The sequence below is a fragment of the Nicotiana tabacum genome, chromosome 15, assembly GCF_000715075.1.
Source record: "Nicotiana tabacum cultivar K326 chromosome 15, ASM71507v2, whole genome shotgun sequence".
Lineage (NCBI taxonomy): Eukaryota > Viridiplantae > Streptophyta > Magnoliopsida > Solanales > Solanaceae > Nicotiana > Nicotiana tabacum.
In genome coordinates, this window is record NC_134094.1 from 43,028,092 (window position 1) to 43,034,091 (window position 6,000).

The 6,000-nt window shown below is 37.5% G+C and overlaps 1 long non-coding RNA gene across 2 annotated transcripts in view; it reads right to left on the minus strand.

Annotated features, from left to right (window-relative positions):
- LOC107797267 (uncharacterized) overlaps positions 1-5,494 on the minus strand; it is a 28,233-nt gene extending 22,739 nt beyond the window's left edge. For both annotated transcript variants that reach the window (XR_012699244.1, XR_001650649.2), the window contains exons 1-2: positions 5,251-5,494; positions 5,048-5,104 (exon numbers count right to left, since the gene is read on the minus strand). This is a non-coding gene — a long non-coding RNA (uncharacterized LOC107797267). The remainder of the gene's footprint in view (positions 1-5,047; positions 5,105-5,250) is intronic.
- Positions 5,495-6,000: the final 506 nt, after the last annotated feature.

Here is a 6,000-nt window from a genome sequence, read left to right on the forward strand (position 1 = left end):
TTCAACCCATGACATTATTCACAAAAATGCTTACTATGAAATTAGATGATCCATTTGCAAAAACTTTTGTCCGGTAAATAATGCAAAAACATCCACTTGCGATAGTTATTAGGTATATAACGCACAAAGAGAAAGTGACATGGCAAAGCGCTGCCTGTCGTAATGCCCTGCTTACCGGTCAAGACCAGTAACATATTACATTCATTTTTTCTCTGTCAGCATGGCTAAAGTAGCTTAAGATGATATGTCTATACTAAATGATTCAAACCTAGTCCTAAGTGAACATGCTTTAAACTTTTTGCACCATACCATACTTCTAATGCTTTTAAAATATTTCCAGGTAAAAAACATCTAAGGCATGCTTGCTCACAGATGCATGGCTTTAACTGGACCATAAAACATGTTGGACAGTAACACTCTTAATATTCATTCAAAGCACCCACAAGAGACAATGACATAGCTAGGCATGAAAAGTTTAGCTATAGTATTATAAAATATGACTCAGAGTTGAGCTAAGACAACTGCTAGGTGCAGAAAATAGGCACTTGATGATTTATTCTGGATCAAGCACTAGGGAAAAAAAAGACAAAGCTCCTGAAATTTCAGAAAAGAAGCTAGCCAAACAAGTAATGAACATAACATTATGAATTAAAGGAATGTTAGTATAAAGAAATCAATTAACATTTTATGATACATTCAATTCTTATGAGAAAAAATAGATTATAAAAAGGTCATTTAGTTATATGATAAATCAATAAAACAATACTGAAGTTCTTAGAGAATGATACTGAGCAAATGATGGGCTATTTAAATGTTTACCTGGACTTAGATTTATACATTTTCGCCTCTTACGAACACTGGATAGTGCTGATGTAACGACCCGGCCGGTCGTTTCGAGAGTTGTAGCCCCGTCCCCCCATTTACTACTCCTTTTGTGCTTTATAACTGTTATATGACTTATCAAGTTAGTTGGTTCGGGTTCGGAGAGATTTCGGAATGAATTGAGACACATAGTCTCATAATGGAAAGCTTAAGTTGGAAAAGTTGATCGGATATTCACTAATGGGTAAACGACCATGGATTTGCATTTTGATGGTTTCGTTAGCTGCGTTAGGTGATTATGGACTTAGGAACGTGTTCGGATTATGATTTGGAGGTCTGTAGTTGAATTAGGCTTGAAATGACGAAAGTTGAATTTTTGGGAAGTTTGACCGGGAGTGGACTTTTTGATATCGGGGTCGAATTCTAATTTCGGAAGTTGGAGTAGGTCCGTGGTGTCATTTGTGACTTGTGTGTAAAATTTGGGGTCAATCGGATGTGATTTGATAGGTTTCAGCATCGTTTGTAAAAATTGGGAGTTTAATGTTCATTAGGCTTGAATCTATGTGTGATTCGTGTTTTTGATGTTGTTCGAGATGGTTTGAAGGCTCCGCTATGTTCATATGATGTTTTGGGACTTGATTGTATGTTTTGTTGAGGTCCCGGGGGCCTCGGGTGAGTTTCGGATGGTTAGCGGATCATTTTTGGACTTGGCAATGGCTGAAGACTACTGGTGTTTCCTGTTACTGGTTTCCTCTTGTGCGTTCGTGAGGAAGGCTTCGCGTTCGCGAAGTGTATCTGGAGGCTGATGAGGATTTGCTCTTCGCGTTCGCGAGGAGGGGGTCACATTCGCGAAAGTTTGGGCAGTGTGTGCATCGCAAACGCGAGAAGGGTCACGCGTTCGCGAAGAAGAGAGGAGGCAATTGGGACCCCACGCATTTGTTCTACGCGTTCGCGGAAGGGTGGTCGCGTTCGCGAAGTGAGGGGTCAGCGAAGCATTGCGCTCGCGAGTGGTTGAACGCGTTCGCGAAGGAGGTTTTGGGCAACAGACGAAATTGTGCTACGCGAACGCGAGGCAATGGTCGCATTCGCAATGAAGGCGTAACTGGGCAGATTATAAGTTTCAAAAATGAGGGTTTCAAGTTCATAACACAAAGTTGATTTGGGAGCTCGGTAGAAGGTGACTTTTGGAGGGTTTTTCATGTGGGTGTTTGGGGTAAGTGATTCCTATCTAGTTTTGGTTAATTTCCATGATTATGCCTTGATTCTATCATTAAATTTGTCATTTGGGGTGAAAAGTTTAGGAAAATGAAGAAGAGTTCTTGGGCTAGATTTTTGAGGTTTTGAATGGGATTTTGTTATAGGATTTGAGTAAATTTGATATGGTTAGACTCGGGGTTGAATGTGCTTTCGGTTTTGGTGATATTTGTTGGATTCCGAGACGTGGGCTCGGGGACCGGTTTTGTGCCGATTTTGGTTTTTTGAGTTATAACTTCGTAATTTCCGGTAGAATTGATTCCTTTAGCCCATATTGATTGTATCGTACTGTTATGGCTAGATTCGAGGCATTTGGAGGCCGATTTGCGAGGCAAAGGCGTGTTGGAGTAGAGTTTTGCTCAAATTGAGGTAAATAACACTTCTAAACTTGGCTCTGAGGGTTCGAAACCCCGCCAAGAGACGGGCGTGCGGGCGTGCACCGTGAGAATTGTGGCCTGGTTGATTCGATGGCACTGTATAGTGGACTTATCTTGTTGATGTCCGTGTTTTCATCATGTGATAAAGTAATTAAGCTGTTAAACATGCTAAAGATCATGTCTAGGCTATATGTCGATACTGTTGGGACTCGTAGTGGCCGTTTCTTGTTGCTATCTTACCGATTTTATTGATATTTCGTACTCAGTCATATTCATTCATTTCACATCATATTTCAATCTCTATTGTTATTTATTGATGCATTATATCATTGTTTTCGGGCTAGTTTCATTGACATGGCGAGCCCGTGAGAGAGACTGGAGAGATTGATGACTGAGTGAGGCCGAGGGCCTGACTATGAGTGACATTTATGGGATCAACTTACACGTTGCAGCAGTTATACTGATTTATGATAGCGCCTGGGATGAAGGAGCCTCTCCTGAGTCTGCACACACCCCAAGGAGCGCGATTGATTATATTGAGGGATTGATCTTCCCTAAACATGGATCTTGTCTGAAGCATTATATACCTGGGGATGGATCTTCCCCACAGGCCATATTGGCCCTACTCGGTACTGGGTGACTGATTGTCAGTCAATGTATATATTCCGGGATGGATCTTCCATGGGCCGGATTGGACATATACAGTACTGAGTGATTGAGAAATTGAGAGTGTTAGCACATGAGGCTGTCAACATGGTGCATCACATATAGCATGTGCATTGGCATGTAGAAGTAGAGAAGTTATATTCTTCTTATCATTAAGATTTGATCTATTTTACTATTTGAGTTTATCTGTTGAACTTGAAAGCATGCCTACGTTTCTGCATTGTTATTTCTATATTGAATTATGCCGGTTGAGTTCGTCACTACTTTCAGTCCAAAGTTTGGATTTGTTACTTACTGAGTTCGTTGTACTCACGCTACACCCTGCACCTCGTGTGCAGATCCAGGTGCTTACGGTCACGGCGGCTGCTGAGTGTGGAGTCAGGATCTCGGGAGACTATCGAGGTAGTTGCATGGCGTTCGCTTACCTTGACCCTCCTTCGTTATATTTACTTGTATTTCAGTTTTTACTCTTTAGACACTGTATTAGACTATCTTCTATTGTAGATGCTCATGTACTCGGTGACATCCCGGTTTTGGGAGAGATTGTATTGGGCTGCCTATTTATTTCTGTTTTCAAAGGTTTTCCTTAAATATTAACCGCTTCCATATTTTATTTTTCAAAGCTTTTGGTTATGTTGGAATAGTTGAATAATTGGCTTGTCTAGTTCCACGATAGGCGTCATCACGACTGTTGGTTTTGGGCTGTGACAGCTAAATACAATATCTTGACAAATTATCATCACCATGGAAGAGGGCAATGAAGATGAAGACTAACATGCCAAAAAAATATACAAGAATTAAAAATCTGTATATAATTCATAATTAAACAAGGAGAAAGAGAAAGAAATTAATTTTTCAACTATTAACTTTTCATCCAGGCTTATGGTATATTAGAGTGAACTATTATCCTTTAAGTTTTTTACTATTACTTCAAGTCTCTTAACTATGATAATGATTACGGAATAAGAAGAAACATCTAATGCTTAAAAAATTATCACCAAATGGAAATTTACTTGATATTTGCAAGAGAAAAACAAACTTAAAAGCAGTAGAATAACTAAACACTAGAATTACAAATGACACAATGTACACGGGATATCTAAACAAAACCCAATTACCTATAACTTTTGGGATTATTTTTCCAAGAGGCATATGAAGGATCATGCATGAAGAATATAAGGAGGAATATAGGAAGGATATGTCGGTGAATTAAGGTTATTGTTACGTGATTTTCCTAGATTAACTCAAGTCAGTCCTCCATTTGTGTATATAAATTCCACATCAATTGTGTGTACAATTTTACTTCTTTCACTTTGTTTGGTGAAAATAGTCAGGATACGAGGCATTAAGATATAAATACACCCTCCTACTCAAATTACTTTATTTGGTGAATGGAATATGAAGAACTAAGGAGAAGAATATCTCACATCAAAAGGCATTCCTCATGGACAGTTAGTGGCCAATATAATACGCTTCAACATGCAATAATAAGAGAGTTCATATGATAGTAATCTCTTTATAGTTGCTGCCAAGTTAAACTTATTTGTTAAATGTTGGGTGGTTGATATATTCATTTAGAAATTGAAAAAAAAAATATAATTTGAAGGGACATACATATATTTCAGATTTGGTATATAAAAATTTAAGTAAAACATACATAAAATCCAAACTTGAAAAAATTCTAATTGCAATTGTTCTGGTTTTGGAGTTCCAATGCCGCATTTTCAATTAACTATCGCAAATTCGAGTGAGATTATTTTGATGAAATGCATTATAAAATTAATTTCCTTTATCTTTTTTCATTCCTTATTTCGGTGAAGTCTTTATCTTCAAAAGTTAAAGGACTAACTACCAACTAGAAATAGAATCAATAAACTATGAGGAGAGGGGTCAAAACAGGTATAAGAAAAAATTCAAAGAAGAAGTACCTTAAATGAAAAGGGGGCAAATTCTGCTTTCATCTATCAGATAGAAATTTGGTTCACCTGTTAAAAAAAATTTGAGAATTTATGTTCCACTATTTGAAACTTTTCGTTTGAAATACTTCAGTTTGTATGTAGATGGACTCCTAAATAACGTCAATCAGTGTAGAAATATTGAGTGAAAGAGATGGAGATAGATAGATGAATACCCGAGACTTGGTAATCCCAAAGAGATTGAAGATAGATACCGGCAATTGAAGGCCGGAGAACCTATGATTGAAGGGGAAAAACCTGAGGCTTGCTTCGGCGATATGGATTTGAGGCTGAGGGCTTTCTTTTGCGGGTTTACACTAAGGCGTGGGTTTTTCGAAAAAGAAGAAAAACTTGAAAAAATAAATAAATGTTATAAAATAAAGACAGTAAAGTAAAGACAATTATAGAGAGAAACTGATATATTATTCAAACTTCAAACTTATGTACATAATGAACTGAATTCTCCTCTATTTATAGAAAAAAGGAAGCTGTTGTGTAAGCTGCTACTGCAAGCTGCTGTGTAAGCTGCTTGTAAGCTGCTATTGTGTAAGCTGCTTGTAAGCTGTTGTGTAAGCTGCTACTTTAAAATGTTGTACCAGATATAGATAATATTCTACCATGAGTAATATTTATCCATAACGGAGTACCGAAAAGATAAGCTTCTTCAGGAGGCTTATTTTCAATGGAGTACTAAATAGATAAACATATTTACGGCGGAGCCTTATATGGATAAGCTTCTTCAGGAAGCTTATTTACAACGGAGTACTAAATGAACATCCATAATATAATATATTTATAACACTCCCCCTTGGATATTCATTAAAAGATAATGTGCCTCATTAAAACCTTACTAAAAAAAAACCCTATGGGAAAAAATCCTAGTGAAAGAAAAAGAGTACACATATTTAGTAATACGCATTACTAGC